The 24,814-nt window shown below is 36.7% G+C and overlaps 1 pseudogene; it reads left to right on the forward strand.

Annotated features, from left to right (window-relative positions):
- LOC114633372 overlaps nt 1-17,400 on the forward strand; it is a 123,444-nt pseudogene extending 106,044 nt beyond the window's left edge.
- The last annotated feature ends 7,414 nt before the right edge of the window (nt 17,401-24,814 follow it).

The following is a 24,814-nucleotide window of genomic DNA, read 5'->3' on the forward strand; positions in this document are numbered from 1 at the left end:
AAACACCCTCACCCAGTAAAGCTTTCATCCTACTTACTACTACCCTCTTCTTAGCACTTCTACATGAGTGAAAATTAGTTTGTACATTTTTAAAAAATCAGTTTGAATTCTCTAAATATTTGAAAAATGACACTGAGAGTGCAGAAGATTGCTGCTGAAATGAAGAGTTCATGGCCATCAATGGACGACTTCTTCAGTTTTAGCATTTTTGAGCCTGAGTTTTCAATTGTAACTTTTCTGTGCTATTTTCTTGATGTTTATTATTTTACTTGAATTAAGAGAAGTTAACAAAGAATACAAAAGAACAAAAGATTCTGACTGAGAACATGAACAGAATCTGGATGTGAACATAAATTTTAATTATTTTTATTATTAATTAATTAATTAATTTCCATCCCAATCACTGCCCTCCCTGTCTTGGTTCCCCTCTCACCTAGACCCTCTCCCATCTCCCATCCCCTTCTGCTCTGAGAAGGTTCTTTCCCTATTATCTTGCCACCCTGGCAAGTTAAGTGCATCCTCTCCCACTGAGGCCAGAGGAGGCAGCCCAGCTAGAAGGACATATCCCACAGACAGGCAACAGCTTTAGGGAGAGTCCCTGCTCCAGTTGTTGGGGAGCCAACATGGAGATTGAGCTGTACGTATGCTGCATATATGCCAATGGGTTTGATTCCAACCCATCTGTGCTCTTTAGTTGGTGACTTAGTCTCTGGGAGCTCCCAGAGGTCCAGGTTAGTTGACTCTGTTGGTCACCCTTTTGGGTTTCCAACCCCTTCAGGGCTTCCAGTCCTTTCCCCAACTCTTCCATAACATCACCAACTTCTGTCCAATGTCTGACTGTGGCATTTTTGTCTGTTTCATTAAGCTGCTAGATGGAGTTTCTCAGAGGATAGTTATGTTAGGCTCCTGACTACAAGCACAACAGAGCATAACTAATAATGTCAAGGATTGGTGCTTGCTCATGGGATGGGATTTCAAATTAGGCCAGTTATCAGAAAGGCTAAGATCAAAAACACAAGCAACAGGGTATACTGGTGAGGATTTGGTGAAAGGGAACACTCCTGTATCACTTGTGAAATTGCAATCTTGTACAACTACTCTGGAAAACTGTCAATTTTTCAGAAAACTATAATAGAAAATTTTGATCTGAAGACCCAGTAATACTGCTTTAGGGCATATGCCCAAAAGATGTTCGACCATACCACTAGGTCACATTCTCTACTATGTTCATAGCAGCCTTAGTTGTAAGAACCATAATTTGTAATTCTTAGGTAATACTGTAGGGATTGGAGTGTGTAGAATTCTAGAGGCTGGATCAGAGATTACATAAAGTGTCTCAGCCACTCTGTCACAGGAAAAGGACCCAAGTACATCTAGCTTTGTGACCTTGTGACACATACTGTCTTCTATACATATTATGAACAACAAGAACAAAATTTAGAAAAAAAACCCAAAAAGTTCATATTTTAAGTGTATTCATAATTTTTTGAGATGGTCTACAGTTTTAGCTATCTTAGTTACATGGGCCTGTGGTTGCAAGTTGGGCAAGTTTGGAACTTTTTAGATTGACATAATGATTTTGATATGATTAAATATATTTTATCAAAATTATTATGCCAGTCATATGAATAGAGCAATAAACAATATGATTTATAGACAAAGAAGAGATGAAGGCTCACCTTAGGCATGGTCCATAAACTGGTAGCTTTCTCATATCCTCAAGCTTCAAGGTTCTTATTGTCTGGGGACAGTGCAATGGAGCTCTTTAATGAAGCCACTAAATGCTCTGATTTATGAGAGAAATTTGGAATATAATTTTGTCTATTTCAAATGTATTTTTGATAGAACTGATACTTTTAATTCACACTTTTCCCCCTGGTTTGTTTATTTTGTTATAGTTGGTGGTAAGATTTTTTTGGTTGCTTGTTTGTTTTTGTTTTTTGTTTTGTTTTGATTTGCTTTGTTTTGACGGGGTTTCTGTATTTAATCCTGGCTGTTCTGAAACTCACTCTGTAGACCAGGTTAGTCTCCAAATCACAGAAACCTGCCTGCCTCTGCCTCCTGAATGCTGGTATTAAAGGCATGTGCCACCATTTCTGGGCCTTCATCCAGATTTTGTAACAAACGCCTTTAATCCTGGCATTAAGGGAGAAAAGCAGGAGTGTCTCTGAAAGTTTGAGCTGAGCCTAGTCTTCACAGCTAGTTCCAAACCAACCAAAGCTTCATAGAGAGGCATTGTTTCAGAAACTGACAGTTTGAAAGGTAGAAAATGTATAAAGAGGCCAATCAGTTATTATGAAGAGTTCTAACTTGACTTCTACCAAATTTGAAAATGAACTAATAAAATTGTTTGAAGACAGTAATTTATGTGCAAATATTTCATTTTCATCTTGTTTCTTCTACTGTCATACAAACTTTTTCATTTTCGTGTTATTTTTCACCCACATTCAGTGCTACCACGGGCCAGAAGTCAAAGAACAGAATGCACACATCAGCATTTAAATCTTCTCCATCAAGCAAGTAAGACCTAATAAATTTAGAAAAGAAGTTGAAACTGAAGAACCAACCTTGTGAATCTGTAGCCATGAACATCTAATATTACTTACCATAAAAAACACCATAAATATAATTTGAAAATGGATTCAGAATCCATATATTTACATACACATGAAAATATGTAATTATCTGTACAAAGATTTATCTTATGCATGAGTAACCGCAGCAGTCTTCTGACACAGCAGAAAAGGACATCAGATCTCAATACAGATGGTAGTGAACCACCATGTGGTTGCTGGGAATTGAACTCAGGACCTCTGGAAGAGCAGTCAGTGCCTTTAACTGCTGAACCATCTCTCTCCAGCCCTAATGGACAAAAGCTGCTGACTCCTCTGAATGAGTTAGGGAAAGGCTGAAGGAAGCTGAAGAGGAGGGCGAACCTGTAGGAGGACCAGCAGTCTCAATTAATCTGGACCCCCAAGATCTTTAAAACACTGGATCACCAAAAAGTCAGCATTTACCAGCTGATATGAGGCCGCCAACACATATATAGCAGAGGACTACCAGGTCTGTGTTAAATCAGAGAAGATACACCTAACCCTCAAAAGACTGGAGGCCCCAGGGAGTTTAGAGGTCAGGTGGGGTGGGGAGTGGAGACATGCTCATGGAGAAAGTGGAGTGAGGTGAGGAGGAGGTATAGGATATGGAAAAGTCAGACAGTGTACAGGGGGGTGAATAAAATCTGGAGTGTAAAAAAAATAATAATAATAAAACAAAAAAGAAAATATGTAATTATGTTATCTACATTAAGAATTCTACTGGTTAAACTAGACATATTGTTAGTATTCTGTCTAAACTCCACCTCCACCTGGCAACAGCCAGGCATGCTCCTCCCCACAGTTACCTGGCAAGCCTGCCCACTATAAAAGGGGCTGCCTGCCTCCTCCTCTCTCTCTTGCTTCTCTCTCTTGCCCCCTTACTCCCTGCCTGCAGGTTGTTCTCTCCCCTCTCCCCTTCCCTTCTCTCTCTCTCCACGTGGTCATGGCTGGCCTCTCCCCTACCTCTCTGCTCTCTCCCCTATCTCCTAAATAAACTCACCCTCGTGGAACTGTCTGGTCTGCTGTGGTCTGTTCCAAGCTATATGCCAAAATCTAACACATATGGTAAAACTTCAACTGTCTCTGATTTCTTCCTTAGTTAATTGTATATGTGTATGTAAGATATATAAATGAATGAACCACGTTGGCATCATTACACATTTGATTTAGTGTAAACAAATAGGGCATTCATTAGATTAGTATGGATGAGCTCCTTGAGACCAGTATCAAATATTCAAATTTCATTTAATAATTCTGTATGTGTCTGTTTGTGTGTGGGAGTGTATATATGCTTAATGGATAAAATGCTTACAACACAATCCTGTTAAGTGAAATTCTTATTGCCAGAACTCATATAAAGCCACATATGGTAGTTCATGTTTGTTATCTCAGGCCTTCTACTGGAAATACAAGATCAAGTAAGGAGACCTCTGGGAAGATAGAAAGCCAGCTTGCTTAGTCTGCACCATGGTGAATAAGAGATGCTGTCTCAAAGTGTAAGATACAGAGTTATCCTGCAGTTTGTACTCTGGCTTCCACATATACACGTTATTGTAAGTACGTAGACACACATAGAGACAAAGGCACACACCTACATACATACATACACTATGATAAGTACACACACATACACACACATATGTACATACTATAGCAAGTATGAATAACTGAATGAAAACAAAATAAAGAAAAATGAATATACATATACATGAATAACTCAGTGCTTTATATTGCCCTTGCTTGTTACTGGGGCTTTTCATTCTCAGTGAATTTAAAACCAACCTAATTGATATGCCATGAGTGTCAGCTGTAGTATGTATCCTCCATTTCCTACTTGAGGATGTACAGTCACCACCTCATACCAGACAAGAAAGTTGAAGCAGAGTTTGGAACAAGTGGGGTCTTCAGGATTCTAGTTTGACTGGGAGTGAGTGCCAGGGGGAGAATGTCTTCTCAGAGGATTTTAATAAAACAGCTCTCTTAGACAATCTTAGCTTGTTTGAATAAGTTCATTCTGAGTGGGCTTGGATTGATGAACTTTATTCAGGGTAGGCAAAGGCCATATGTGAGCATTGAGGAGAGGGAAGAAGTGTTCAGGGGGATTGTAAAACCATTGACAAGACCTTAAAGTACAATGAGTGTTTCATTTGTGTAGAGAGGGATTCCAGGAATTCCAGGTACTTGCTGGTTTGGTTCTTATCAGGGAACAGGAATTTGAACTTGTAGGTCAGCCAAGGACTACTTGACTCTCCCCAATAGAGGGTGTTGCTAGTTGGGCTGCTCAGACAAAGTCAGAGAAAGGGAAGGCTTGCTGGTAGACTGAGTCCTCCATTTTGCTTTGAGCTCAAGGGAGCTATCTGGTCATGATACATGCTTACCTTAATTATAAGGGTTTTCTCATAAATCTTCACTTGCATTTTGAATATTTACTGGAAAACATGCCTGAATTTAATGGTAATTATAAAGCTTTACAAAGCTTTACACAGACTATGCAATAAATTAACAAGTATTTACAACAGTTGTCTTATGTATGCAGAGTGGAAATTGGCCTCCAGCTTTACTGGTGAAAAGGATTATATTGGAGAAAAGGTAAATATTTTTAAAATATCAGAGCTTTAAATTAAATAATACTTACATGAATGTTTCTGTATACATGTACAACTGTTTTTTAAACATTTAAAATTGTGTGTGAGTGTGTGTGTATGCGTGTGTGTGTGTGTGTGTGCACATGCCAGTACTTGAGTACATGTGTGTACCTAAATGGATGTACATGTATTACATATGTATATGAGTCCCCAGATGTCAGAAAGAAGAGTTAGATCACAGGGACCGGAGGTACAGGCAGTTGTGAATGGCCATTTGTGTGATTGGAACCAAACCTTGGTCTTATGCATGATCAGAAAACTCTCTTAAATAATGAGCCATCTCCCTAACCCCTATTTCCTTACTGATTTTATGTAAATCATATAAATATACATCACTGTTAGTATTAAATACATGCAATTTTTTTAACAAATATATCATGTAAACAACTTTATGAATTAACATTAAAGAGTAAACGCTAATTACAGTGACTGACAATATATGCTTGATCCTATGAAAGTAACACATTTAACATTTACAATGGGGAAAAAAATATAAACTCAAGTATATCAACTATTCTTGCAACTGAAAGTACTATGATGTGATTGGAGGCTAAAGATCACAAAATAAATGAAAATGAGAAATTCAACATGAAAAGTGTTCATGCCAGCGAACATGGGAGCACAAAATTAACTAAACAAAGAGCACCATTTGGAAAATGTATATGAACACACTCTGCAGGAAAAGCTCTCTTTGCCTTACATAGAAACAATAATAATAAAATACTCTTTGCTCATCACAATCTAAAACTTCAACTTGCTATGAAAGATTATGTAGGGGAAAAGCTCTGGAGACTAGCCTTCTACCACAATATTTATTAACCCAAATTTTATTTTTAATGTGTCTTCTTTTTGCAAAGAGCACCTTTGCTTTGAATTTTGGCTATTTTCCAATACTTTAAATTGCAAAAACTACTTCTTACAATCTGCAATGTACTAGTAGTGGAGGTCTAAATTGTGTAAAAAGCTGACCTTCTATACAGTACCCTAAGAAAACCCCGAGTAAAGAAGAAATTTCTGGTTTCTATGGAGACTCAGTCAAGTCATATGATGTTTTTCTGGAAACTGTCTTATGAGAGGATGTTTTACTAAAGCAGACACATGAGAGGAACTTTTGCTGACAACAGACATGTCATAATTTTCTTGAAGCTGCCTGGAAAAATGTATGTGATACTTTGTGGGAGCAGATGGTTGAGAGGATATGTGATGTTCAGAAAGGGTATACTATAACCCAACAGACCCTGGATGTGATGGAGCATTGGTTCACCTTGCCTTCTTCTATGATCATTGTTTTTTGAGTATGTATGTAGTAAGAGAAATGCACCTCTGGTGGGTGGTGCACTAGAAGGGAGGCTAAAGCATTTAAGAACCCTTATTGAAGTAGGTTTTGAAAAATCTAAGTCTACACACAAGTGCAGGTAATACTTACAGATTTTTGAAATGTGGAAGGATTGATTATCAGAAACAAAATCTAAATTTGTAGGTGAACACTCTTCAAGGGTAAAAGTACTGTAGCATAGAAAATCTTAACAGATATTTTAGATCCTTTAAAAATAAAAGCAAACAGGATAGACAAAACAACAATTCACAGGATGGAAACATTATATAAGAAAAGAGAAAAAATACAGTAACTAAAGTTATTATTCAAAGCGTGGTCCTCAAATAACCTAACTGTCCCCAAACTGTATTCCCAGGTAGCAGAAATGAGTAGCAGGTGGCGAATGCAGATCAATTACATGAATAAACCGAGTTGTACCACTGGTTTTCTTTTCACATGTGATTTTCAAAGAAAGAAAGAAGTTCATTGATTGTTATTTCATACTCTGGATCCTTTTTCTGTTGTAGACCAAGCACTTTCAGTATCCTTAAATCAATAAAACTCTCTAGTCATGAATTTAAATGAAAATCGTATTAAGCCTGTTAGAAAGACTGAGCTATAGTGTGTGCACTTCCACACACACACACACACATATACACACATACACTCATACACACATACATACTACAAACACATACACTCATACACATTCACATGCATAAAAACACAAATTCATACATATACACACTTACACACACACAAGCACATGTGAGCAATTGAGTGTGGATAAAATATAATTTCATACATATTAAAATATATCTAAGACATAATTTATAGCAAAATATTAGATAAAATGGACATACTCAGAAGCAGATGAGCAATGAGGAAGGAGTAGCAGCATTAGTGAAAAAAAAAAACAATGTCAGTAAGAGTCACAAACACTGTGCTGAAAAGAGAAATATAATACAGGAAGTGTCCTACAATTTTACAATTTTCAATATGATATATATTAACCATCTAAGTTTGACACATATAGTATAAATTATGCCAGTGTATTGTTAATAATTACTAAGAACTTTTAAAATATCACATCCTACAGAATGTACAGCTTGATAAAAAACGTAAGTTCTAAAATTTTGGAGCAAGCATACAGCTTGTTATTTTTAGCCTTCTACATCTAACAAGAAAGTGAAGCTTTAAAAATTCATGGTAAATATGTGACTGGATTTTATAAAGAGAATGACTCTTATCTGTCTCAGTACTAGTTTCTAAATAAGCAAACCAAAATAGCAATCTACCCTCCTGCTGAATACTGACGATCTTAATTAGTGTAGGCAGGGCTGAAGGCTATAATTGAATTACAGTTATTTTTAAGAGAAATTCTTGCATTATTCCCTTTACTTTATTGACATTTTATGAGGTCTACTGCTAAATCAATTCCAATCACTGCATTAACTAGAAAAAAATTCACTTTCCATTGCCAGATCAATTATAGTCACACAATCAATAGCGGGTATTCCAATCTCTTTTATTAAAAGAATGAAATAAAAAAAATCTGCTAAGACATAAATTCATAGTGAGTTTATTTCTGGGTTAAAAGTCAACTAATTTCACATACACTCACCTTGGATATAAAATTTAATGTTGAAAATGTTTCCACTGAAATCACACGTTAATGTAATTATTTGGGGATAGGAAAATTTCTATACAATTTTCCATACAGGTGTGATGACTGCAGCTCATGTCCCCAGCACCAATATGAAGGTTTGGGAAGAATGGCTGCCACATAAACTTGTGATCCTAGCACTAAAAAGGCTGAGACAGGTCATATCTAAGACAAGCTGGCTAGCTCTAAATCAAAAACTATTTCAAATCAAGTGTCTCTGAGATGAGCAAGGAACTCTAGGGCAGTAAAGGATGTAAGAGAATGATGGAGAATGACACCTGATATCAACCTCTTCCTTCTACACACAGGTGATCACCCAGGCGTGTGTACACACACAAAAGAACACACACACACACACACACACATAAACATGCATGAAAACACAGAAATATTGAGATGATATAATTATTATCATCCAACCAATTTTGATTGACTCTGACCAAATTGCTTGACAAGAATCACTTGTGATATGTGTATATATCACATAGGAACATTTTACAACGCCTAGATTTTATGTTAAACCTGAATGTCTATTTTCTCCAGGTGTCTTACTATGACTTTATTGTCTGTCCCTTGTTCCAATAGTTCTTTTAGTAGAAAGGCACATCTTCAGTTCTTCTTCTCATTACAAAAGAAATCATGATATTTGTGATGGTTTGCATATGCTCAGCCCAAGGAGTGACACTGTTAGTAGGTGTGGCCTTGTTGGAGTGGGTGTGTCACTGTAGGTGTGGGCTATAAGACCCTCATCCTAGCTGCCTGGAAGTCAGTATTCTGCTAGCAGCCTCCAGATGAAGATGTAAAACTCTCAGTTCCTCCTGTACCATGCCTTCCAGGATGCTGCCATGCTTCCTCCCTTGATGACTAGGGATGGAACCTCTGAACCTGTATGCCCCAATTAAATGTTATCATTTATAAGACTTGCATTGGTCATGGTGTCTGTTCACATTAGTAAAACCCTAATTAAAACAATATACATTCTAATTATTCCACATATTATCAAAATTCAATTAATAGTTTTCATTTCTCTTGTCTTTAATTATCCTAAATGAAAAGAGTTACCATTTCAACACCATTAAAATGGATTTGTTCAAAATGTATTTTATCTGTTCAAATACATAACATAATTATAATTTAAAGCAATGAAACATACCAAATTTTCAATACAACCAAGCCAAAAACCTTACTCTTTATTTCTGTCTTGTACTACTTCAGTTCATAATGGTTTACAATCTATCTCAAGCCCTGTAAGGAGCTCTGTTCTTAGAATATTCAGATTTAAAATTAAACTGTATGATTTTGATAAGAGTCTAGAACCATATTTTAACATCTAGCATGATAAAGACAGTACATATATAGAAAACAGAGTGATAACACATCTTTTCCAACCATTGTACTTCCAGATGTCTGGTGCTGATTAAAAGAGACAAAACATGCAATGAAGAAAACATTTCCCTGGTATCCTACCCCAAATGCATATAAAATAACTTTATGCTACCACTAAATACTGTTCAACCTCTCTATCTTTTTGGGACTCAATGTCATAAAATTAGTGAAATCTCTTAATTATTTTGGCTGAGGCTTTCAATTAGAATACAGAGAAATTTCTTCTTTTGTTGGTTATTTTACTTATTTGCATTTCAAATGTTGTCCCCCCCTTCCTGGTCTCCCCTATGAAAACCCTCCATCCCATCCCCCCTCATTTTGCCTTTATGAGGGTACTTCCCCAACTACACTCTCCTTCCTCACCCCTCTAGCATTCCCTTAGGCTGGGGCAACAAGCCTCCACAGGACCAAGAGCCATCTCTCGCATTGATGCCAGATAAGGCAATCCTCTGCTACATATGTAGATGGAGACATGGGCCCATCCATGTATACTCTTTGGTTGGTGGTTTACAATCTGGCAGCTTTGCAGGGTATGTGGGGGGAGAGGGGTGATTAGTTGATATTGTTGTTCTTCCTATGGGGTTGCAATGCCCTTCAGCTTCTTCAGTCCTTCCCCTAACTCTTCTATTGTGATCCCTGAGCTCAGACTGAGTGTTGGCTGTGAATCTGCTTTTCAATTACTCATGTGGTGGCAAAGCCTCTCAGAGGACAGCTATATCAGGCTCCTCTCAGCAAGCACTTCTTGACATTAGCAATAGTGTTGGGGTTTGGTGTCTGCAATGGGATGGATTCCCAAGGTGGTAGTCTCTGGGTAGCCTTTCCTTCAGTCTTTGCTCCATTTTTTCCCTGTGTTTCCTATAGACAGAAACACTTCTGGATTAAAATTTTTGAAATGGGTAAGTGGCCCTATCTCTCAACTGGGGGCCATGCCTATCTACAGGAAATGGTCTCTAGAGGTTCTGTCTCTTTTTTGTTGGGTATTTGGCTAATGTCACCCCAGTAGGGTCCTAGGAATTTCTCTGCTCCCCTGGTGTCTCATGCCACATTTATACTGATACATGCACCACACAAAGACCCAACAAGGAAAAAAACTTCAGACCAAGTTCCATTATGAATATCTATGCAAAAATACTCAATAAAACACTCTCAAACTAAATCCAAGAACGAATCAAAAGGATCATTCATCATGATCAAGTAGGCTTCATCTCAGGGATGCAGGGATGGTTCAATATAGTGACCTCCTTAAATATAATTCATTATATACACAAACTGAAAGAAATAAAAAACAAGAGCATCTTATTGGATACTCAAAAAGCCTTTGACACAATCCAACACCCCTTCATTTTAAAAGTCTTTGAAAGATCAGGAATGCATGGCACATAGCTAACGATAATAAAAGCAATATACAGCAAATGAATAGCCAACATAAAACTAAATGATGAGAAAATTGAAGCAATCTCACTAAAATCAGGGACAGGACAATAATGCCCATTATCCCCGTAGACATTCAATATAGTACTTGAACTTCTAGCAAAACCAATTAGAAAAAAAAAAAAAAAACAGGAGGTCAATGGGATATCAATTGGAAAGGCAAAATTCAGGATATCACTATTTGCAGATGATATGATCGTATGCATAAGCAACCCACAAAATTCTGACAGAGAATTACTATACCTGATAAACAACTTTAGCAAAGTGGCTAGAATCAGTAGCTTTTCTGTGCACAAAGGATAAACACACTGAGAAAAAAATTGAGGAAACAACATCCTTCACAATAGTCACAAATAATATAATCTATCTTGGCATAACTCAAACCAAACAAGTGACAGATCTGTATGACAAGAACTTCAAGTCTCTGAAGAAAGAAATCAAAGAAGACATCAGAAAATAGAATGATCTCCCAAGGATTGGCAGAATTAACACAGTAAAGAAATGACCATCTTACCACAAGCAATCTACAGATTCAATGCAATTCCCAAAAAAATTGCAACACGATTCTTCACAAAGATAGAGCAATTCTCAACTTTCTCTGGAATAACAAAAAACCCAGGATAGCAAAAATAATTTCCAACAATAAAAGAATTTCTGGGGGAATCACCATCCCTGAGCTCAAGCTATACTACAGAGCAATAGTCATAAAAACTGCACGGTATTGGGAAAGAGACAAACAGGTAGATCATTGGAATAGAATTGAAGACCCAGAAATAAACCTACACACCTATGGACACGTTATCTTCGACAAAGAAGTCAAAACCATCCAGTCGAAAAAAAGACAACATTTTCAACAAATGGTGCTGGTTCAACTTGTGGTTGGCATGTAGAAGAATGCAGATTGATCTATTTTTATCTCTTTGTACAAAGCTCAAGTCCAAGTGGATCAAGAACTTCCACATAAAACCAAATACACTGAATCTAACAGAAATTTCTATTCTTTAGATTTATTGATATTACGATATATGGCAGCAGAACTCTTTCTTCGATGTTTACTTACCAGATCAATTGACTGGTTTGTGGCCCAGTATGGCAGAGCAGTGGAAAGAACATGGAGTGATGGAGAAAACCGAGGAACTCATTTAATCAATGAATTTTTTACAGTTCTCTCATTAGCAACAACATGAAATTCTACATTTAATTTTTAAATATATTGTTATGCTTACACAAAATAAGAGAAACTGTGGAGTAGATGGAATAATGTGCCCCCCAAAATGTCTATGCCCCTAGTCTCTAAATATATTACTTTACACGACAAAGAAAATTTGTGATCCAGGCTCTAAGTGATGATATAGAAAACCTACCTTTGATTGTTCATTTGGCCTCCCTAATATCCTGTCAAAATTTATAAAGAGAAGGAAAAAATGTGACAAAAAAAGAAAGACCAAAGAGTCTTTCTTGAAAGTGTAGTGTTGTGGCATTTCTTTGAAAAGCAAATAAGACAACCAGAAACTGTTAAGTGGCTGTAGCCACAAGTGAATGGGGAAAGCCATGGGTTGGACTATCCTGCAGTGAATCTAAAAAGCAAAATATCTGTTTGTTAACTTAACCCTATGGAACGAGGTCAAATTAGAATTCTGATCTCTAGAACTATAGGAAGAGTCTATTATTTAAACTACAAATTTTGTGGAAAGTATTTACAATTAATAAATAAATAATTGACCCAGTATTGCAGTAAAGCTAAGGGAGAATTATTGACTCCACAGGATGCCCTGAGGTACCTACCAGTTCCAGGTAGACAAAAGTGTTTTTAGTGGCTTGACCATGGCAGGGGAGATAAATCAAATAAGTAAATAAGTAGCAACTCTATCTACATAAGATTTAGCTCTGATTTGAAGTAAAATGGTGTGTTTCCCAAAGGTTAGCAGGCATGGTGCTGGTATTAGATGAATAGAAAAGTTAATTCACACAACCTATAAAAATAGGAACAAAAACTTACAAAGAAATAAACCACAGCTCAGTCTTCAAGTGTTTTTGGATGTTAGTAAAATAAAATAAAGAAATGCACTGAATTGTATGTAAATAATTAAGCAAAATATTTAAGAAAAATAAGCAGAAAGACTAACAAAATGAGATTTAATCTAAAAATCTTCCATGAATAATATAATATATTAAATTAGACTCATAGGAAGATGAAGATAATCACAGATGACAGAATCAGAAAGTCATACAAGGCAGATGAGATGTCTGAGATTGCTAAAGCACTAATGCCAAGCCAGATGACTTAAATTCAATCACTGGGGCACATATAGACTAGTCCAAGAACAAAAAGATCAACACATGAAAAAAAGCCTAACAATCACTAATCAAAGAACAAAAATAATTTTTAAAAATAGATACTTTAGAAGGAGAGGTTTTGCTCCATCCTCTTGCTCCCTCTCCCCTGCCCCCTCCACTATCATCAGACCTGAGTCTTCTGAGCCATACAAGCTAATTTCTCTTCCTCTACCCATTCTCTGCTAGCTGAGCCCTCTGGACCGAGCCATGCTGCCCTGAGCAGCCTGATATCCCAGGAATACCCTATTCTCTTGCCACCTCAGCACCTACCATCATTAAACCTGAGGCTCTGGAGTCATAAAGACCTGCAGAACCAGAACCATACAGCCAAAGGATACCTAACAGAGGCCTGCCACATCTGGAACACTGAGGTTCACTCCCCTCCCAATACATACTACAAGAAAAATATCCAGGAACTTAAACCATCCTGATGGTTAAAGGCCCTCAAAAGAACAAAGGTTAACAAAACCCAGGGTAATATGATATCTCCAAAGCACAGCTACCTCACTATAGCAAGCCTTGGATATCCTAACACAACCAAAACCACAAGAAAAGGATAGAGGCTTTTTAAAAAGAAATGAATAAACCACTTAAAGAAACACAGAAAAATATATTCAACAAGATAAAGGTCTTTAAAGAGGAAACAAATAAATACCTTAAAGACATACAGGAAAATACAATTAAAAGGGTGAAGGAAATAAATAGAACTGGATAAGACCTTAAGTTAGAAATAGAAGCAATAAAGAAAACATAAACCGAGAAAATCCTGGAGATGGAAAACCTAGGGAAGAGAACAGGAACAACATACGCAAGCATAATCAACAGAATATGGGAGATGGAAGAGAAAATTTCAGGTTTAGAAAATATAATGGAATAAATTGATACATCCGTCAAAGAAAATGCTAAGTCTAAAAATTCCTGACATAAAACATCCAGAATTTCTGGGAATCCATGAAAAAACCTAATCTAAGAATAATAGAAATAGAAAAAAGTGAAGAGTACCAGCTTCAAGGTCCAGAAAATATTCTCATCAAAATCAAAGAAGAAAACTTTCTCAAACTAAATAAATGCCTATAAAGATACAAGAAGCTTATAGAACATCAATTAGCCTGGATCAGAAAAGAAAGTTCTCCCAGCACATAATAATCAAAACACAAACTCTACAGAACAAAGAAAGAATATTAAAAGGGGGCACAGGAAAAAGACCAGGAAACATATGAAGGCAGACCTATCAGAATTATCCTCAACTTCTCAACAGAGATTCTCAAAGCTAGAAGGGCCTGGACAAATATTCTGCAACCTCTAAAAAATCACAGGTGCCAATCTAGACTATACTCAGCAAAATTCTCAATCACCATAGATGGAGAAAACAAGATATTTCAAGACACATCCAAATTCAAACAATATCTATCCACAAACCCAGCCTTATAAAAAGTACTAGAAGGAAAACTGCACCCCAAGAAGAATAACTACATCCAAGAAAACAAAGGAAATAGGGAATTCCATACCATCAAAAACAAGGAAAACACACACACACACACACACACACACACACACACAGCACTAACACCAAAAACATCTAAATAACAATCACTAGTCATTAATTTCTTTCAAAACAATTCACCCAATAGAAAGACACAGACTAACGGAATAGATATGAGAACAGGATCCATCATTCTGTTGCATAGAAGATACACACCTTAGCTATAAAGATATTGCTTCAAAGTAAAGGGCTGGAACAAAGCTTTCCAAGCAAATGAACACAAGAAGCAACCTAGAGTAGCCATTCTAATATCTTCTAAAATAGTCTTTCAATCAAATTTAGTCAAAATAGGAAAAAAAGGACATTTCATACTCATCAAAGGAAAAATGTATCAAGATGATACCTGAATTCTGAACATCTGTGTCCCAAACACAGGGCATCCACATTTGTAAAAGGGGCATTGCCAAAATTAAATCACGCATCAAACCCCATACATTAATAGTGGGAGAATTCATCACCACACTCTTACCAATTAACAGGTCATCCAGACAAAAGCTAAACAGATAAATAATGGAATTAATAGACATTATTAATGAAATGGACCTAACAGACATCTAGAATATTTCACCCAACCACAAAAGGATATACCTTCTTCTCAGAATCTAATGGATCTTTCCCCAACATTGACTATATAGTCAGTCACAAAGCAAGCCTCAACAGATACAAGAAAATTAAAATAATGCTTTGTATCTTATCAGAACACTATGAATTAAAGCTTGAGTTCAACAGCAGAAACTCTGGAAAACCTACATACTCATGGAAATTGAAACAGTTTCTGCTCAGTGAACTCTGGGTCACGAAAGAAATAAAGTCTAGAATTCAATGAAAATAAAGGTACAACATCCCCAAATTTATGGGACACAATGAAGAGCAAAGTTCATAACACTAAGTGCTTCCATGAAGAAATTAGAAATGTCTCATACCAGAAATTTAAAAGGGCACCTGAAAGCTCTAGAAAAAAAAAGAAAGAAAGAAAGAAAGAAAGAAAGAAAGAAAGAAAGAAAGAAAGAAAGAAAGAAGCAAGAAAAACCAAAGAGGAGTAGAAGCCAGGAAATGATCACAATCAAGGCTGAAATCAATCAATTTGAAACAAAAATTTTAAAAAATACAAAGAATCAACGAAACCAAGAGCTGTTTTTTGAGAAAATAAACAAAATAGACAAACCCTTAGCCAAACTAACCAAAAGACAGAAAGACAGGTACCACTTAGCAACGTTAAATCAAGATCAGGCAAACTATTCACACAGTCCTTTAACCTCTAAAGAAATAGAAACAGTCATTAAAGGTCTCTCAAACAGAAGAGAACTCAGGGCCAGAGGGTCACAGTACAGAATTCTACCAGATTTTGAAAGAAGAGATAATATAAATCCTTCTGAAACTTTTCCACAAAATAGAAACAGAAGGAACACTGTTAAAATTATTCAATGAGGCCACAGTAGCCCTGATACTTAAACCATACAAATACTCAACAGAGAAAGAAAACTTCAGACCAATTTCTCATATGAATATTGATGAAAAAATACTTGATAAAATACGCAAAAACTGAATCCAGGAACATATCACTGACATGGTCCATCGAGATCAAACAGACTTCATCCCAGGAATTTAGGGATGGTACAATATACAAAAATTCATCAACATAATCCACAATATAAAAAAATGAAAGAACTTGAGTGTCTGGCTTCAGCGTCCTGGCTACTGGCTCTGTGGCCTGGCTGCTTCTCTGAGCCGCTGGGCTGGTTGGCCCTGGACTTCAGAGATGCCCCCTTCAGCGCTCATGTAATGGCTATTTGTTCTGAAATTATTTTGAGGTAAGCATTTTTGAAAGATCGTTTCCAAGGAGACCTTTTAATAAAAGAGAAATTTGCAGGAAGCATTGAGGACTTACAGACCTGCCAGCTCTTAATTAAACATTACATTCCAATAGGAATCTTTGTGGATCCCTATGAGTTGGCTTCATTAAGAGAAAGAAACACAAGAGAGACAGTGATGGTATCAGAAAGTTTTAATATAGAAGTCCCCAACTATTTTTCCAAAGAATCTACAATCCTCATTTATACCCAGCAGTATGCACAGTGCATCAAATGCTTTCAGGCCTTTTTACCTGAGAACTATTGCTTTCACCAGCCACATAGGAAAGATGGAAACACTTTCATTGTGGTCAACAACCCCAACTTACTATATTGAACTGTGATCAAGAGTTCTTAATTTTGAAATGCTGGGCTCAGTCAGAAGTAGCAGCTTCTTGTGCTTTGAAAAATAAGGAGATATCTCAGTGGGAAAACGTGCAGTACAAATCAATACTTAAGAATTTAATAGTACAGATTCCAGTGGGACTGACTATACATACCTCTTTAGTGTTTTCTGTGATGCTGCTTATTACACTTCTGTGTTCTACTTAGGTCCTTTTAGCCATTTTCAAATATGAGCATTTCCTTGTAAGTTTTATACAGTTAAGTGTTTTCTATAAACCTAATAAATGAGACCTATTCATTTATAAAAATATGAAAGAAAAAATCATATGATTATTTCATTAGATGCTGAAAAAGCCTTTGATAAAATCCAACACTCCTTCATTTTAAAGATGTTAGAGAAATCAGGGATATGTGGCAAATACCTAACCATAATCAAAGTAAACTACAGCAAGCCAATAGCCTACATGAAACTAAATGGAGAGAAACTTAAAGCAAGACTAAAGAACCAGAGATTAGACAAGGCTGCCCACTCTCTCCTTATCTATTCAATATAGTACTTGAAGTTCTACCCAGTGCAATAACACACCAAAAAGAAATCAAGGGGATACAAATTGGAATGAAAGAAGTCAAAGTATTGCTATTTACAGATGACAAGTTAGTACACATAAGCAACTACAAAATTCTACCAGAGAATTCCTAAAGTAGATAAACAACTTCAGCAAAGGAGAGGGATACAAAATTAGCTCAAAGAAATTAGTAGCCCTCATTTATAAAGGTGAGAAATGGATCAAGAAAATTATCAGGAAAACAACACCGTTTATAATAGTCGTGAATAATATATAAACATTATATATGCATATATATGTGTGTGTATATTTATAAATATATAAATATGTATTTATATAAAAATAGTATGTATATATATATTATATATTATATATGAAATGTCTTTATGCAACTCTAACCAAGTAAGTGAAAAAACTGAATAATAAGAACTTCAAGTTCCTGAAGAAAGAAATTGAAGAAGATATCAGAAGATGGAAAGATTTCTAATACTCATAGATAGGTAGGATTAACATAGTGAAAATAGCTCTCTTACCAAAAGCAATCTACAGATTCAATAGAATCCCCAACAAAATTTCAACATAAGTTTTTATAGACTTTGAAAGAGCAATTCTCAACTGTGTATGGAAAAACAAAAGTCGGAGGATAGCCAAAACAAGGCTGAGCAATAAAGTCACTTCAGGGGAACCACCAGGCTGCACTACAGAGCAATAGTAACAAACCAGCATGGAATTGGTAGAGAAACAGACAAGCTGATCGATGGAACTGAATAAAAGACATCATAAATAAACCTACACACCTATGGACACTTGACTTTTGATAAAGAAGCCAAACCCATATAATGGAAAAAATTAAAGCATCTTCAACAATTTCTGTTGGACTAACTGGATGTCTAGATGTAGAAAAATGAAAATAGAAATATATTTATCAACCTGCATGAAACTCAAGTCTATGTGGATCAAGGACCTCAACATAAAACCAGATACACTAACTCTCAAAGAAGAGAAAGTAGAAAATATCCCTGAACATACTGGTGCAGGAGACAATTTCCTGATCAGAACATCAATGGCTCAGGCTCTACGATCAAAAATGGATAAATGGGACCTCATGAAACTGCAAAGCTTCTGGAAGGCAAAAGGCACTGTCATTAGCATAAATGAGCAGCCTACAGATTGGGGAAAGATCTTCACCAACCCCACATGTGTCAGAAGTCTAATATCCAAAATTGACAAAGAACTCAAGAAATCACACACCCAAAACCCAAGTAACCCAATTAAAAATGGGGTACAGAGCAAAACAGAATTCTTAACAGAGGAATCTGTAATGGCAGAGAAGCACTTAAGGTAATGTTCAATGGCCCTAGTCATCAGGGAAATGTAAATGAAAACAACCCTGAGGTTCCATCTTACAGCTGTCAGAACAGCTAAGATCAAATACTCTAGAGGTAGCACATGCTGATGAAGATAAACAAGGGAAGCACTCCTTCATTGCTGGTCAGAGTTCAAACTTGTACAACCTCTTTGGAAATTAATTTGGCATTTTCTCAGAAAAGTATGAATAGTTCTACCTCAAGTTCCAGCTATATCACTCCTGGTCATATATAAAAAATGCTCCAACATTTCACAAAGACATCTCAAACTATGTTCATAGCAGCTTTATTAGTAACTAGAAAATGAAAACAGCCTTGATGTTCCTCATTTGAAGAATGGATAAAGAAAATGTGGTGCATCTACACAATGGAATACTATTCAGCTATTAAAAACCAAGACATCACTAATTCTTCAGACAACTGGATGAAACCTGAAAATATCATTCTAAGTGAGGTAACCCAGTCCCAAATGTACATACACGGTATGTACACACTTATAAGTGGATATTAGCCATAAAATACAAGTACTATGTTACACTACACAGACCCAAAGAAGCTAAATAAGAAAGCCTGTATAAGGAAGCTTGCATATCACTTAGAAGGGGGAGTAAAATCGTCATAAGAGGCAGATGGTGAGAGAGACATTGGAGGGAAAAGGGTGGGGAGAGGAATGGGGAAATTAGGATCAGGTATGTGGAGGGACAATGGAGATGGCTAGATGGCCATGAAAATAAATGGAAATCTCCAACTGGTAGAGGTGATGAGGTGCGAGGCATCTCCACAATGAGAAAGAGACCTGGGAAAAGGAAGGGACCCAAAAATTAATAGGGGTGATCTTAGCTGTGACTCAATTCACTGAGAATATAGAACCTGAAAAGGGGACCTCCTGTAGCCAGAGAGCAAACCCAGTGGAGGAATAGAAATACTAACCCATCCACAAAACTTTCAACCCAAAATTTATCCTCTTTACAAAAAATACAGGCACAAGGGAGGGAGCAGAGACTGAGGGACTAGCCAACCAGCCAACTTGAGACCCATACCATGGGCAAGCACACTAACACTGTTAATGATAGTCTGTTGTACTTGCAGACAGGAGCATATTGTTCTCTGAGAGGCTCCACCCAGCAGCAGACACAAACAGGTACAGACACCCACAGTGAAACAGTGGATGGAGCTTGGGATCTCTTATGAAAGATTAGGAGGAAGGATTGTATCCCTGAAGGGGATAAAAACTCCACAGGAAGACAAATAGAATCAACTAACTTGGACCCTTGGGCCTCTCAGAGTCTGAACCACCAACTAACCATAGAAGGGCTGGACCTAGGAGTCCCTGAAAATATGTAGCAGATGTGTAGCTAGGTCTTCATGTGGACCTGAACAACTGGAGTCGGAGCTATCCCAAAAGCTGTTGCCTGTGTGGCAGATATGTTCTTCTAGCTGGGCTGCCTTGTCTTGATTCAGTGGGAGACATAGTGCCTAACCTTGCAGAAACGTTAAGTGCCAGGCTGGTGAGGGGAGATACCCGGTGTGTAATGGTATATGATTTTTCTAGAACTAATAAAAATATTTCTTTATATGCAAAAATATAACACCAATCAAGATGAGCAAAGTACCTACATATTAGAATAATAAACAGAGGTAATAATAACTCCAGAGTCACTGAGAACAACAAGACGTAAACTAATGCTTTAATTACCATTCTGTTTCAAATGTCAAACTCAAAAAAGAAATCCTATCAAAGGTGAGATAATACTCCTAATTAAGTATCAAAGAAAGATATGTCTATTTATCAAACCAATCGTCAGGAGCAGCTGATGAGGATACATTGCATTAATTAAACAGGAATAATTAATTCTATGATGTATGGTTCAAGAAAATAGAAATTTCAGAAGTTAAAAATTAAATACAATAAATCAGCAAAACAAGAAAACTAAAAATGAATGTAATAGAAAATTATATAGTCATAGGATCATTACAAGTTTTGATTGTTTCAAGACATTTATAAGCTGTGCATAACTCTTGCTCAGTGGCTGACAAATACAGGAATGTTATCAAAAAAAATAAAATGAATATTATCTTACCACAAAATTATATAGACTATCCTCAATTTACAGTAGTCTCAAATGAACAAGGTCTGGCCCTGGTAAGGACAATGTAAAAAGAGCATACATCAAGAGATACCAATCTCAAAGTGATGCTGCAGACCTTTTATCTGGATAACAATGTGTGACACAATATTTTCATGATAAAGGACAGCTGTAATCCCCAGAGAGCTATTAGCCATATATTTACAAGGGAAAACAATGTATTTTCTACAATATTTTTGCTGTTAATTTCCAGTGTTCAAAATGCTGTGCAATAAATGTAATTTATTTTAACATCTAATCATTTCACCAGATAAATCACCATCAAAATTTAAAAATAGCTGCAATGGGACATCAAACCATCCACAAAACATTCGACCTACAATTTGTCCTGCCTGCAAGATATGCTGGGGTAAAAGTGCCACAGATACCTTAGATAAGAGATGCCAAATATAAGATAGAACTCAGGGAATCCTGCAGAAAATGGGTAGGAAGATTTTTAGGAGCCAGAGGGGTCAAGGACACAACAAAAAAACTCACAAAGTCAACTATCCTGGACTAATAACAGCTTACAGAGATGGAAAAACAACCAGGGAGCCTGCATGGGGCTGACCATTTGAACATTTTTTACAAATATGTAGCTTAGAGTTCTTATGTGATTCCTAAAAGAGAGAATAGGATCTGTTTCTGATACTCTTGCTTTTTGTTCTGACCCTTTTCCTCATATTGGGTTGCTTTGCATAGTCCTTTTTCTTAAAAATGCTTTTATTAATGTAGACTTAGAAACATAAAGGAAAAATATCTTTTAAAACTTGGAATTTATAAAATATCAAAGCCAGAATAAATTACAAATAATTAAATGATTCTATGTACAGTACCTCAGATATGTTCAATGAAATATATACTTTGAATTTCGAAGCCAAGTTTCTTTTTTATTTTAGTAGTTTTTTATCTTTTTTTATTGGATATTTTATTTATTTACAATACAGATGTCATCCCCTTTCCCTATTTCCCCTCCCTAGAACCCCCTCTCCCATCCCCCCTCCTCCTTTATGCTTTTATATCACTTTGATTGCATGCATGTATTAAGGTCAGTTCTAGGTTGAGGGTCTAGCAATACAATAGATGCAAATAGTCAAGGAACAAGCAAGACAATAAACACAAATAGTCAAAGAAAAGCAAGGCATTAAACACAATTACATGAACACTCCCGTGATCACTGTTTGTAAGAGCTTATCAGGATGATCAAAATATCTGAGCCTACTTCCCTGTCCTAGCCCAAGGTCATTTTCATGTCTGAAGCCTACTTCCTTGTTCTAGCCTAAAATCTTGCCCAGTCTTAACATACGAGACGAGGTACTTAGTCTTATTGCAACTTGATATGGCAAGTTTGGTTGATACCCATGCCAGGTCTGGCATGGCTGCAGAAAGGACAGTGTGACATGGTTCCTGCTCCTAGAGCAGAGCCAGCTGTGCATAGGTCTCCTCCAGTGCTGATAGCTGTTGTAAGTATAAGGTTTGTTTGTATAATAATGTACATATTTCACTTTCTGTTCCTCCTTTGGAGTACACTTTGCATACTCCCTGTCAAGGTTATAATGACTCCATAATAATCAGAAACAACACACTTTTGAGAAGTGAGACTGTGTCTCTGTAACACTGAGACCTTCAGGACAGCCCTTAAGGCTGTTCCTTACAGGTTTTCTCAACTATGTAAAATATAAGAATGCAATATGAATTGTATCAGGGGCTTCATGGACTTGAAAGTACAGAAGCAGCTGCACTAATGAGTTTGCCTGTTCAGAAAGAACCCAGATGTGGTGGCACAAGTCTTTAATCCCACCATTCAGGAGACACAGCCATGTGGATCTCTGAAATCAAGGTCTACACAGCATGTTCCAGGGCAGCCAAGCTTAGACACAGAAGGAGTTGGGAAACAAAAAGCTGGTGATAATATAATAGAACAATGAGGCTGTGTCCCAGCTCCAGGAAGCAGCAGAACACAGCAGCTTAGGTCCTGTGGCTCTGTCTTTAGAGTCAAGGGGTTAAAGTCATCAAATGCTGATGCATGGGATAATAAAAAGGGAACCTAGGGTAAAAATTGAATTGACATCCAATTCCTAAGGTAGTAGCTTATGCAAAATAAAAGACTGGGATTTGGTCCGAATCATTTGTCTTCTGCTGACATTCATCCCTTCCTCAGGACCCTCTTTCAAGCTGAAGCAGGTCCATGGGATATCCCTGGGAGGTCTACTCTTTTCTTAAGGGAAATGGACGAGAAGGTGTGGATCTGGGGGTAGAGGAGAGGTAGAGAAGGGAGACTGAAGAGGAGAGGAGGAATGTAATATATGAAAGAAGAATTTATAAATAACAATATGTATATTATTGTTAACATCATTATAATTGAAATCTGTAATAGATATAGCTGTGTAACTGTCCCTGGGAAGACATAAGCAAATGTCTACCAATCTAATAAGGCATAAATAACACACCAATATTTGGTCTAAGCACATCTAGCTTGGGGAACTGGCAAGTTTGCCCCCTATCTGATTTGTCTTCTTTGTCCTCTACTTTATCTCCTTTCACTTTTAAAACATACTCTACTATCTTCTCTTAGGTCATTCTTTAAAGTCTGTAGTTTCCTACCTACAAGTCCTTTTCAAATTACCTGACCTCTGCATACAACCTCAAGTAAATGTACATATGTAAAAAATTAGAAGCAAAGGTCTACATTTGTGAGAGAACTTGGGGATTCTTTATTCTTGTTGTTTGATTTTTGTTTGTTTGTTTTGTTTCTGTCTTCCAGAGCCTGGGTTGACTATCTTAACACAGTGAGACAAGCTGACTCCATGTTAGGCTTCAAATTGACAGTTCAAGAGACTAGGCCTAAACCTCTATTTTCAAGAACCAGATAAGTCTATTCAAGCCAGTTACAGAAAAACAAACAAACAAACAAACAAACAAACAAAAACAAACCAAAACAGGCATCAGGCAGCCAGCCACTGAGAAACTGCCCTGACATTAGAAGCTGACTGAGGCAAGGACAATGGGTCAGCAACAGTTTCCAGACTTTCCTAGAGACAGTTTCCAGCCCCGCCCCCATAGCCTTACAATGGTCCTAAAATGCCATAGAAATAGAGACAAGATTAAGATAGAAGTCACCTAGGGTACCTCCATCTTTGTAGATGATAGATTCCAGCATACTAGACTTCTTCAAAATAAGACACTCTTTACATTTATATACTATTTGAGTCTAGGATATCACCAACATTTGTCATTTTTTATTTTTAAATTTGTCTTAATTGTAAGAGTATGCCTGGATACCTGAATATACGTACATGTATAACATGCAAGCAAAACCCCAAAGCATCAGTAGAAAGTGCCAGGTCCCTTATAACTGGAGTTACAAGTAATGAGCCATCATAATGGTGCAGGGGAAACAAACCTGGGTCTTCTGAATAAGTAGTTGATGCTCTTAACTACTGAGCCATTTCTCCAGCCTATCATTTATTTTCTTGATGTGAGGAAAAGTCTCAAAACAATTGTAATTTGAATTCCCCTAATGGCAAAGTATACTGGTTAGTTTTAAAAATACTTATTAGCCATTTATGTTTTATTTTTCTTTTGTAAACTTTATTTAGCTCATTTTTCATTAATTGATCAGCAGTTGTGTTGCTCTTTTTTG

The sequence above is a fragment of the Grammomys surdaster genome, unplaced genomic scaffold (genome assembly GCF_004785775.1).
Source record: "Grammomys surdaster isolate TR1022 unplaced genomic scaffold, NIH_TR_1.0 98, whole genome shotgun sequence".
Lineage (NCBI taxonomy): Eukaryota > Metazoa > Chordata > Mammalia > Rodentia > Muridae > Grammomys > Grammomys surdaster.